Raw genomic sequence first — 13677 nt, 5'->3', positions numbered from 1 at the left:
CTTTCTCATTGGATGACTGGAGGTTAACAGTGAAATATTGCTTTAGAGTAGACAGCCTTTGCATGGCTATTGCTTTATCAAGAGTAGATAGTTTGGGCTGTAGTATGAACATACTTAAAACTATATGAGGCAAATCTGAGCATACCGAAATGTTTTCTTTAAAATTATGGCAGTTATTTTTCAGTGCAGAAGTTTCTTAGGAACACAAATCAATAAATCTTAAGACGAGGTTGGCATGCTAATGCTGCTTCTTAAAAGAAAACTAAATCACAATCCATGCAGTAAAGAGACCATTACAAAACTGGCAATACAATGTATAGTAAGTTTGGATAATTCATTTGGTTTAGATAATCCCTATAGGAATTTGATAAAAAAGTGTTGTGTTATATGAATCTACATAAGGGGAATAAAATTAAGTACATTAATATTTTGCTTGACTACCCTGACCATAAGACATTCAAAGTTTTGAAACTTTGAAATTTAAAATTAGCCCCACACACACACATGTATACATACAGTATATATATATATATATATATATATATATATATATATATATATATATATATATATATATATATATATGCCCCCCACAACCCCCAACTATATATACTAACTCCAGGATCGTACAGTGGGGAAAAGGTCATATACATTTTATTTGCCTTACAGTAGTCTATCAGTGATTTGGTCAGGGTGAATTCAAATTCAGTCAAATGAGCTTTCAATGAAACAAAGTAGACCCATATCTATCTATCTATATATATAATATATATATATATATATATATATATATATATATATATATATATATATATATGTACTGCATGTATACATGTGTGTGCATGGGTCTACTTCTAAATTTCAAAGTTTCAAAACTTTGAATTTCTTATGGTCAGGGCCATAAGATCAAGGTATTGATACTTCAAACCATTTAAATGGAGATTGCCATACTGGGCAAAAAGGTATATTTATGATTTTCCTCGCTGTAGTGCGATCTCAGAGTTTATGTATTTAATTAGCAGGGGGTGTGGGGGTTGCAGAGGGGCTTGCCCCCTGTAAAAATATAAAAAAATGTTTTGCTTTTATTTTTTTTTATTTGCATTTCAGAGTTTCAAAACTATAGTCTTATGGACTCGACCATAAGAAATTTGAAGTTTTGTAACTGCAAAAAAAGTATGTGTGTGTGTGTGTGTGTGTGTGTGTGTGTGTGTGTGTGTGTGTGTGTATGTATATACACACACAAACACAATCCCTGGGATTCAGTAAGGTTCTGTGCAGGAATAGCTTATTCCAGCATGGAAACTACAGTTTAGGAGCAGCACCGCAGCGCGCCATGCATGGACGAATGCAGGGGGAGTGTGTGAGAGCAGAGCTCTCACAATATACATGCCACTGCAGTCAAGAACTGCCATTTATCAATTACAATGAGCGAGACTGCTCATGAAGGGTTGCATACCCCCAACAGCATAGATCAATGCAAGAATGTCCAGATATGTGGCACATGCATCTGGCCTGTCCCCTCATTTACCCTTCCAAACCACTGGGATGATCTCATCTGAAATAATGGCAAACATGCAAGTGTCAGACATCAAAACCATCAGAAAATATACATAAAAACAAATCCCATTACCCTAGCAACACCCCAAGTTTATAAGAGCAATATTTAAAATATAATAATATAAACACCTTTTTTTTTATCAAACAGATTAAATTTAACCGTAAGTGCACAGGTTTGTCCATTGCTTAGCTACGCATACTGTAGCTTAAATGGCACAAGAAGATAAAAATCAAGATACATACAAATGCAGCAGTACTGCAGTAGTGTAGTGGTCAAAGCATTTGCTTTACGAGCCATCATTCCAGGTTTGATTCTCACTCCAGTAAATTCCGTTTTCCATGCCAAATCACTTTATGAACAATATCTTTTGTTGTATAACCTACTAAATAATATATATTTGTGAAGTGGAGTACTGCATTAAATGCAGATATGAGGTGTCATTGTAATAATGTTGTAAAATCCACAGATAAACACAAGTGCCCCATACAGTATACATACACATGAATCAGGGATACAAATCGAAGGTATAATGTGTAATGAATGATAAATCCATTGAGTGTCCAAATCCACCACCTTCCCAAGAACCATGTTACATTTCTGTCTAAATTAGTGTGGGGTAAGTGAGAGTAAGCACTTGTAAGCAGTAGTAAGCCAGAGTAAGCATATTTAAGCTGCAGTAAGTGGGTTTAAGTCTGTTTGTGTTGGGGGTAAGCAATGCGCACACAGGTTAAGCAATGTTGAAGCTAACCCTCTGTAAGCATATTTAACCGGAAGTTATCATTGCTTACCATCGCACAAACATGTGCAAACCCGCTTACAATTGCTTAAAAGTGCCTTAATCACTCTAACCAACAGCCACTGTTCTGCCCAACAACATTGGTATACCCCTTTAAGCAATGCCAACCTTAGGTAAGCAGGTTTGCCCATAGCTTAGCATTTTCAAAGCCATCCAATCATGGCAAAGTGTGGAAAATTTGCCCTATTTAAACCCCATAGGCGGGAATACATCTCATAACTGGTTGCAGCTTCCTCCTGTAGGCACTATGACCAGTGTGGGAGAAGGAGTGTGCATCCGGGCAAAGCGCTGGGGCATCCAGGAGTCCAAAGTCATAGCAGGACTCCTTGTTAAAAACCATGACCAGAGACTGCTGCAGGGTCAGTACCAATATAAAGCAGAAGCCTGAGACGATCTCGCCCGTGACCTCACCAGTGCCACTGGCATACCTCAAACTGGTGAGCAGGTCACGCATCACTATGCCGACCTGAAGCGGAGAAAGGGGGAGGAGTTCATATTATTCAGTTGTTCAAAGAACGATACGAGCATATCATCCGTACCCTTCCACAGGAGAAAGAGATCATCTACAAATCTCCTGTAGAAGACTATATTAGAATTGTCAAGTATATGTTGTTTCTCCCAGGCTACCATGACCAAGTTGGCATAACTGTTAGCACAACTGGTGCCCATGGCCACACCCTTACGTTGTCTATAACAAGTATCATGAAAAAAGAACATATTACTATCTAATACCATTTCTAGCAGGAGACATATAAAATCAACCTTACTCAAATCCATCAAGTTAGAACTAACAATGTTCTCAAAGTGTCTATTCCTTCAGTGTTGGGAATGCATGTAAATAGGGACACAACATCCATTGTGACCAGTATTATACTGTCAAAATTGTCTAAACCATTGACACAAGAGTACAAATCTGTCAAAAACTGTTCAGTGTCTTTAAGCACATACACGTAATCAGAGAGCACCTTCTTAAGTTCAAAGTCTAAATATATAGACAAAGGTTCTGCCGACCAACCTGAGCCTGATACTATAGGCCTAAAGCACAGTTCTACCATATTCTTATGTATAAAAACAAAATAAAACAAACCAGCTCGCTGACCAGGAATGGAGTTTAATCCACGAAATAGCACCAAAACAGACAGTTGGAGACCACAAAAAGTCCACAAAAAAGCACCAGTAAAATACAAGCAGAAGACAATGGATGAAGCGCTTTTCGTTTGTCTAATTGCAAACTTCTTCAGAACATAAACACAGGTGAAAAGAGCTTACGTAGATGAATATAAATCTTTTAAAATAATTAGTTTATTTGGTTTTATAAGTATCTTACATGGTGTATATTTGTAATAATATTTTTTGTGGAATTATGTATTAACTCATCTTTATTGTACTTTAGATTTGAGTATTTTAGTGTATGTGTAAGTTACTGTAGCTTTAATTTGTTAACTAGAACTCCCGCACTTTTTCATTTAAAAGGACTTGTCTTTTCACCTGTGTTTATGTTCTGAAGAAGTTTGCAATTAGACAAAGCGCTTCATCCATTGTCTTCTGCTTGTATTTTACTGGTGCTTTTTTGTGGACTTTTTGTGGTCTCCAACTGTCTGTTTTGGTGCTATTTCGTGGATTAAACTCCATTCCTGGTCAGCGAGCTGGTTTGTTTTATTTTGTTTTTATTAGTTTTTGTGCCATGTGTCGTTTTGGGTTTTGATGGCGTCTGACACACCGGCTCTCCCTGGCTTGGATCTTCAATCGGGTCAGCCTGTGACCGCTTCCAATGATGAAGCTAGTTGTTCTCTTGCACCTGACGTTCAGCATGATTCACCTGGAGACCCTATGTTTTTTGGTGGAGATTGCACCAATGTTAATTCTAATAACTATTTTTCTATGTTATTAAACAGAATTGACTCTATTTCAAAAAGGCTGGACATTCTGGATGCTAAACAGACATCCTTAACTAACGCTTTCTTAAAGCCGGTGAACCAGTATACGGAAGTGCGGGAGCTAAACCCTAGTGCGGATGATTCTGAACAGCTTTATGGAGCTCAGCATGTCGGACGCGTTTTGACAGTGGATTCAAGTGTGCGAAGTAAACGGACAACGAATTCGAATGATTCCAGTTCTATCACTCAGGGGCAGCGCTCTATCCGTTTAGACACACCGGTTAATCCACCCTTGAACGCTATTGTACCGGCAGCATCACCGGAGGGTTTTCCAACTATATTTCAAACCGCACCACCCGGTGGAACTACTCAACAAGTACCTTTGACTGTTTCTCAAAATGCCAGGTTAGTAACCAATTGCTTACAAAATAGAGACAAAAGCAGTTTTTCAGTCTCGGCGTGGTTAAATAAAGGTTTTGATTTTGGATGTGAGCAAGATACACACTGGCAGTCTGACAATCAACATGACGGCAATGTGGCCGTAACTGATATAGTTGCTAATCTTAAATTGTTAGACAACTTACTTCTTAAATTTAAGAAAACGCAACTTGAGGTTGCATACTTAAAAGAGTGCCTTCAGCTTAAAATCATTCCTAAAGGCCTGCGTAAAGTTCAGTATCCCACAGGCCTTGTTAAGGACTCTGCCTTTCATGTTGAACTAACAAACCTTTTTGACAAGCATGGGTTTGAATTGATGGAGGTGATGATCAAGCATTATGCCATTATGTCTGACAATATTTTGGGTGTAGTGCAAGACATTGACAATAAAGTGACTAGTGATTTTCAATTTGAGAGATATAAATTTGACTACAACAGGACTTTTTCAAGTATTAATCAGCACCTATCTAAACTGAATAGCAACAAGGTAAAAAAACTGGAGCGTGACAGCCTAGCGTACAAGAAAGGTCTTGCTTATCCACCTCCTCCACCAGCACAAATATGGCAATTGGGGTTTTCTTTGGCGGACTTGTCTTCTAATGAGCTACAAGTCAGGTTTGGGTTAGATTCCCCACCTGTTGAGCAGACAGTTGCTCATATGCATGATCAGGGTGACCAGCAACCCGACAATTTACCATATTCGGGGAGCACTCCATCTTTGGCTCATGAACCTTGTCAAGATTTACCGCGTAGGAGTGAAAGACTTATGAATACTACTAAAGTCAATTATAACTATAACTCTAGGCAATATAATCAAGTTGTCCAACATGACTTAGTGGGACGGTCTAATCATTCCCAACGGGATTTTCGCAATTACAACTCAATGGGAGCGAGGCCAAAGTTTCCAAAGGTTCAGAAACCACCAAGGTGATGCAAATTCCCTTGAATGATGAGGTTCCCTTTATCGAGGGTTTGGATGAACTTAATTCATCTTTGTCTTCACTACCTTTGTCACATATTAGTCTGTCACCTATTTCATTGGGTGATTCTACATTTATTAAGTTGACATCAGATGCATTTGGCATTAATGATTTAGATTTAAGAAGTGACAGTGTTGCTCTTTACGACTCTGATGCATCTATTGTTGTTGAATCTTTTATTGAGAAACCTAACATCATCCTTAACAGTGGTAATGACTTTAAGGTTTACAACTTTTCTGACTGTTCATTGTCAATTGACCTTGTGGACTTTTTATCTAAAGGTCACACCTATGTACCCTGGTTTAACATGGACATATCTAGATCAATTTTAGAGCTTAAGGTTTATATTAGAAAATTGAATCTAGGTATTTTTTTCATGGGTTACAATGTTTTTTCTGAAGATAGCCAATATCATATTGCAAGTACATTTAATCCACCTTTGCACCCCCTGCTTCAAATGTTCAAGCAAATATGTGAACTTGACATGGGGAACTTGGTTTGTACTAAAAAGACTACTAAGGGTAATTTTTCAGGTTCAGAAAGAGATTTTTTAGATTTTGTACAAACTCAGAATGTCAGAGTTTGTAAACCAGATAAAGGGGGCAGACTTGTAGTTTTTGATAAAGAAGATTACATAGCCCGGATGTTGGTTTTGCTCAACAATGAAGCATACCAAGCTAGTTCTAGATCTGAAACTAATAAGGCTTACAGTCTTATAAAATCTTGTTTATATGACCTATTTATTGAAGGCCGTATTGACAAAAATTTGTTAGATTACACATGTACACTGTTTCCGAGATTTCCAACATTATTCGGAATACCTAAAATCCATAAGGATGTAAAAAATCCTCCTATGCGACCGCTCATTGATGGGCGAGGTTCACCAACCTATGCCATTTCCAAGGTGGTGGATAATATTCTACAGAAATACGTGGCATTAGAGACCCAGATCTGTAAAGACTCATGGTCCTTTTTATTTAAAATCAACGAGTTACCTTTTAACAGTGGATACAATTTCTTGACAATAGATGTCAAAGATCTTTACACCTGTATCCCTCATGACATTGCGTTGGAATGGGTGGCTGACATCATGAAAAAACATGGTGCTTCTTTGTCTGACATTTCTCTCATTTCAGAGTTGTTAGATTTGGTTTTAACCAATAACTTTTTTATGTTTGACAGTAAATTTTATTTACAGAAGATAGGTTTAGCTATGGGTTCCCCATGCGGAGCCAGTGTGGCTAATTTAGTCATGGCACGCTGGGAATCTCAATCCATTTTCTCGTCTCCTTTATTTGATGTCATGATTTTTTATACCCGTTTTTTGGATGACATCTTTATTCTTTTTAGAGGTGACGAGAGTTTGGCAGTTGATATTATTAACACTTTTAATTCCTCTACTAATTTTTTGAAGTTTACTTTTACGTTTAACACCCAATCTATAGCCTACTTGGATGTTTTATTGGTTAAGGATTATTCTCTATCTTGTTTTACTGCTAAAGTTTATAGGAAACCAACATACTCCAATTCGTTTTTACATTTTTCAAGTTGCCACCCATTCCACCAGAAGAGATCTGTCGTTAAAGGTCAACTCATTAGGGCCTCACGTATCTGTAGTCTTGATGTTGATTTTCACAATGAATGTGACACTTTAGGACACATGTTCCTTCACCGTGGATATCCTGAGTGTTTAGTTGATCAGTTAATTGAGGAGGTTAGAAGGAAGAGAGAGTCAATGCACTTTCAACCCCTTTTGGGTTGTAGTCCCCTTGTACAAGATGAAACATCACTAGTAGTAGATAGTTCCCTATGTCAGGACGCATCTAGTTTAGTTCCAGAGAAAACCTTTTTACGTTCATTTATAACGGTATTTAACGCACAGTCGAAATATATTGTTGAAATTTTATCGAAAAATTGGGGTTTATTTAAGAATAACCCTTCTATTTTCGATACTCTTGGTACTAAGCCTAGTATTGTCTTTAGTAAGGGTAGGAACATCAAGAATTTTCTTGAGAGTAGTCATAAACCTTCTTTAAGACTTACAGGTATGTTTAAGTGTGAAAACTGTAACCAGTGTCGATATGTCAGCTGTACTAATCAATTTAGGATTAATGGTTTTTCTTACAGGTTAAAATCTAAGTTTAACTGTAATAGTAAATTTGTAGTATATTTAGCTACATGTTTAGACTGCCATGTTTTCTATGTAGGCAAGACCGAGCGGCGTTTGAGAGATAGGGTTTATGAGCACCAATATGCAATGTCTCATAATAAATCGGACAATGCGTTAGCTAAGCATCTCCAGTCTTATTCTAATCATAAATTAAAATTTTTAATTATTGACCAGTATGTACAGGATGTAAGAGGTGGACCGGCCTCATTCAAACTAGAAGAACTTGAATTACTATGGCAGATTAGACTTAACGCCTTTAATTATCCAGGGTTGAATGAGGCTTGTTCTATATCCTGTATTCTTAAATTAAATAGCTTACGTAGATGAATACAAATCTTTTAAATTAATTAGTTTATTTGGTTTTATAAGTATCTTACATGGTGTATATTTGTAATAATATTTTTTGTGGAATTATGTATTAACTCATCTTTATTGTACTTTAGATTTGAGTATTTTAGTGTGTGTAAGTTACTGTAGCTTTAATTTGTTAACTAGAACTCCCACACTTTTTCATTTAAAAGGACTTGTCTTTTCACCTGTGTTTATGTTCTGAAGAAGTTTGCAATTAGACAAACGAAAAGCGCTTCATCCATTGTCTTCTGCTTGTATTTTACTGGTGCTTTTTTGTGGACTTTTTGTGGTCTCCAACTGTCTGTTTTGGTGCTATTTCGTGGATTAAACTCCATTCCTGGTCAGCGAGCTGGTTTGTTTTATTTTGTTTTTATTAGTTTTTGTGCCGTATATTCTTATGTATCTTCGGTAGACCGTGAAGCCTAGGTACTAGTGGATATGGTACTTGAAAATATTTAAACAGCTCATCACTGATTACATTCATAGACCTACATTCCAAAAGGTTATTACAAATACTGTCTTGCAACATATACACAATGCTGGGTGATACCACTTCATAGGCCTCATCTGCCAACATTGTTAACATTGTCCTGTTGTAATATTCAGAGTCCAATACAACCACCGGACCACCCTTGTCTGCCGGGCATATAACAATGTCCAAATTATTTCTCAGTCTGTTGAGCGCCTCCACTTCTTGTTTACTTAAGTTATTATCCTTAATGTTCTTGGAAAAATTATAGTCACTGTATAAAGCATTCTCAACCGCACCAGTTGTGCTAACAGTTATGCCAACTTGGTCATGGTAGCCTGGGAGAAACAACATATACTTGACAATTCTAATATAGTCTTCTACAGGAGATTTGTAGATGATCTCTTTCTCCTGTGGAAGGGTACGGATGATATGCTCATATCTTTCTTTGAACAACTGAATAATATGAACTCATTTTTAAAGTTTACTTTAGAATTCTCAATAGACACCATCAATTACCTAGATGTAACCATACTCCGAGTAAATGATACTCTTACAACCAGGGGTTACCGTAAGCCATGTTATAGGCCAGCATATTTACATAGATCTAGTATGCATAATCCCAAGGTTTTTGAGAACATCATAAAAGGACAAGCTATGAGACTATCAAGATTGTCTTGTGAGGATACATGTTTTGAAAATGAACTTCATAGTCTCCAGATGGGCTTGTTGAATAGAGGCTATAGTGAACGGGAGGTTACCAAAGCATATTTTAATGTAGGTAATTTGAGAAGTACGAGGGCGAAACCCTATTACTCAGATAGAGGTGATTTACCTATTAGACCTATGAATAGGAATAAACAGAGAAATGAGTCCATTGTCCTTCCTTTTAGTAACAACACTGACATTGTTGAAAAGGCTATAATGTCTAATTGGAACATACTCATGGTTGATGAGAGAGTCAGGAATATAGTAGGTGACTCTCCTACATTTGTTTATAAGAACATGAAATGCCTTAAACAAACTCTTTGTTACAACAATTTGGGTATGAGTCTCGTTCCTATGAATCCTAGGAGCTGTTGGGCGACCAAGAAATGTGGTAGATGCTTGCAATGTGACTCCATAGATGAGTCACGCTTTTTTAAGCATCCGGACACTGGGCATCTATGGGAATTGCGTAACAACAGCACTTGTAACACCAAAAATGTAGTTTATGTGGCACACTGTTTGATCTGTTTCTGTTTCTATGTGGGCAAGACAAATAGGACCCTTAGAGAACGAATCAGGGACCATGCCTATTGTCTTGCCAGAAAACAAGAATATAGTGCCCTGGACAGACACATTTTACAGAGGGGAGTAGACCATATATTTGTATTTCAAATATTACATGTCCAAGCAGAGGATATTCGGCTGGGTGATATTGTGAATCAGACTGAACAAGCAGAACTTGGGTGGATGTTTAGACTAGCTGCACATAGGGGTAGGGGCCTCAATGACAGTGTTTCTTTGAAGCCTTATCTTAAGGCTAGAAAACTAAGATAGTTTTTAGTATGTTGTTTTAAATAAATATGTATGGCGTGTGGTTAGAATACATGCCTTATTTTAGGATGTTATGTTTTGTATTTATCTGTGAGTTTTTATGAGTTAGCACTGCAGCATTTATGTTTGCTATGCATTTTTTAGACATTTTCAGCTATGAATACATAGCTTTGAATTGCTGTTAGATTTAATTAATTGATTAATTAGTTAATTGATTTTGAGTGTTTGTTAGAGTATTTAATGCAACTTTGAATTCAGTATGGTTATGTCTGATGAAGCGCATAAAGCATCCGCAAAAGTGCTCACATCTTATTGTTAATATATACCATTTCTACATTTGGAATTGCTTGTTTCGTGTGGTGGAGTTTTACCAATCTATCAACAGACTGCATTCCTTCCTTCTTGGGTTTGTTCTTTATACTACGCTTGGGATTTTTGGCTTTTTTTGGAGATATATATATATATATATATATATATATATATATATATATATATATATATATGTATATATATATCTACACACACACACACAGATAGATATGTATAGGAAGATGCATATTTAGAGGGTGCACAGCATATTGAATAGCAGTATTCCTACAGTTGCCACCTTTTCAAATGGACAGTGTATGATTCACTCATACAAAAGACACTTGTTGCCTGAAACATATACCCACAGGGAAGTCAAAGGATATGACACCACACACAAGTTTGCATACATAAGAAATGTTTATTTGTGTACTATTACATTTGTATATGCCATGTCATATAGCTGTTAAGACTTTGAAATACATACTAACTGAGTACTGCAACTCTCAAGCAGGTCATTTTATACAGTAATCCGAAAGCATAACATATGTTGCTGTTCAGGCTAAGGCCTTCAAGTTGTACAACAGTAAAGAAAGACTGGGCCAGAGGATAACAATCAGTCAACAGTAAGTAATGCAGATGTATAGTTCAGCAGCCTCCAATTACACTCTGTACTCAACCCCTAGGGGGAAAAGAATTAAGTTGCCACAATGAGAATGTATCGGTTACATAAAAATGCTTAACTGAAAACATCACAATCGCACTGACAAACGGAACAGTCTGTATGGCAGTAAGCACTAGGCCACCAATGTTCCCAAGGTGAAATGTATGGAAATGTACAGCCATATACCTTAGGGCGGCTTACTACCGATAGCCCTCACATGTTCAGCCTAGGTTATATACGGTGCATACCCCTCCCTCATAGACTGACTAACAGGGGTATATAACAGTGTTACATACACTGATCTCTGGACTGCAGAAGGGCACACATGTTTTGTACAGCTGAAGCCCACATATATATGGACCCTACCCCACAATATGTGTGGGGACCGCAACATCACTGGAATGATGGCAGGAGTGGCAGCATGACATAATCATAGGCCACTACTTAACAACCTCTGACTGCATGTCATATGGACAAAGCCTGGTATATAGGTGGAGGACAGAGACCGGAATACAGGGCCATTTGTGAAAGAGTGATGTTATATACTGAGAAAGTTGCTGTTGTTACAGGATAGTCTGCAACATACCCTTAGTCAGGAATTTGAAGTCAGAAACATAAATGGATGTAGCCATGTACTGATAGCACTCATCTCACACAATGCCAGTGATATATCTGACACAAGACCTGTGTGGTGGACAGACAATACAATAGGTACACCTCTGGCCATCATTTGGATAGGTCCACAGTTGAGAGCTATGCAGACAGACTGCATTCCATGTTAAACTAGTATGTACACACAAACCCTGTAACACTGATGCCATACAATGCATATAACAACACTACTCACACTGTCTGTAGGTCTGAAACCTTATACAAATTTGTAGCTGGCCTGAGTCTGCAAGTCCTCTTGTAAGAGGTATTGCTACCTGCTGTCTGTAACACTGCTGCCCACACACAGGAAGGATGTCCTCCATACAGGAAAGGTAAAGGGATCACGCCTACATGATGTAGGGGTTTATAGTAGTTGGTTGCCATGAAAGTGGTAATTGGAAGTACTACACAGCATGCTGAATGTAGGTAGCAAGTGGTGGACACTGATTGGTGCAGAGGCCATCACCTGATGATGTGTATCACCTACAAAATACATGCTGCAATCTATTCAAAGCAGCTCAATCCATTTATTGGAGAGAGACCAAGATAGAGAAAGAGAGAGAGAGAGAGAGTGAAAGCCAAAAAAAAAAAAAAAAAAAAACACACCCATCCAGCCATCCACACAGAAAACTATCCAGAAGAGACATCATTCCCACAACAGGTATGTGAAGTATATATGCAAGTAACTGAATGTAGTACTTGGTCCATAATAATGGGATAGATGATGTGGAATGATTTATACGTGCCATCAGGTGTTGTTGTAATGATGCCCAGCTGAACAACTGCTATGGACAATAGTGTCTGTACATGTGGGCAGTGGGCCATACCTGTCAACTATGCAGATCAGCACTGACTGACAAGATGTAAGCCATCATAGTGTGTGTGTTGTGTAATGCAAAACATGTATATTATTGCATCACTACCAGGTGTTTGGCAGAGCAGCCCATGAGCAGCAGGAGTGGACCGCCCTGTGGAATGATCTTGTCCACAGGGTAAATGATGTTGGTCTGCATAACCGCAGTTATAAGCAGGTCCAGCATCATTACATAGACCTACTTTGCAATGCCTGTCATAGTGCTGCTGCAGTCAGGGGGGGTCAGCTCGCAATGGGGGGGGGGTCATGCCATCCAACCCCTCCAACACATTTTGAGGAGCTCCTTGCCAGCCTCGGGGCACCTGCCCACCCGCACACACAACACCTGCCGGAGAGCATAGTAGAGGTGGGTGCTACCCACACAATGGCAGAGGAGCATGCAGATAAGGCCATAGGGCACATCAGTAGACCACTGTTGCGTATTTATCTGCATCTGTACAGTTAGATCATGCATATGTGATATGACATATATATAGTTTGTTGCTGCATAGTAGTAATAAACAGATGTGCATAATCTGTAGTTTTGTGGGCTTGTACTGTTGATGTACTGTAATGCTGCACCCACCCTGTACCAATGCCACAGCTGTGGCTACTGACATCACATCTCTCACACACTTATGTAGGTCCCTCTGGTATACCTCCAAGGCAGCAGCCTGTAGCTGGTGAATATGGTGTTTGTTCAGTTTTGCCAATACACCGGTCATGTTATGGCTATGGTATATTCCATGCACACATTTAACTCACCTACCCATAATGCATGCCATACATGCTCACGCATTGTTGCTGTTAACTACACTGCATCACAGTGGTCACCATGATGGTGTATCTGAAGGGTATGTCAGACTCCTGCATTATAACTAACATCCTGTCATTGCAAAATGTGTGCACAGAGAACATAATGGTGGGACAGATGGCCTAGAGTAGGGACATGTGTGAAACATCACCTTTATAATTTGCTACAACAGTGTATATACCAGTATTACAATGGCAACTGTTACAGATCT

This window comes from Protopterus annectens, chromosome 7.part0 (genome assembly GCF_019279795.1).
Source record: "Protopterus annectens isolate FY-2018-M chromosome 7.part0, PAN1.0, whole genome shotgun sequence".
Taxonomy (NCBI): domain Eukaryota; kingdom Metazoa; phylum Chordata; order Ceratodontiformes; family Protopteridae; genus Protopterus; species Protopterus annectens.
Note: the sequence above shows the minus strand (reverse complement) of the source record.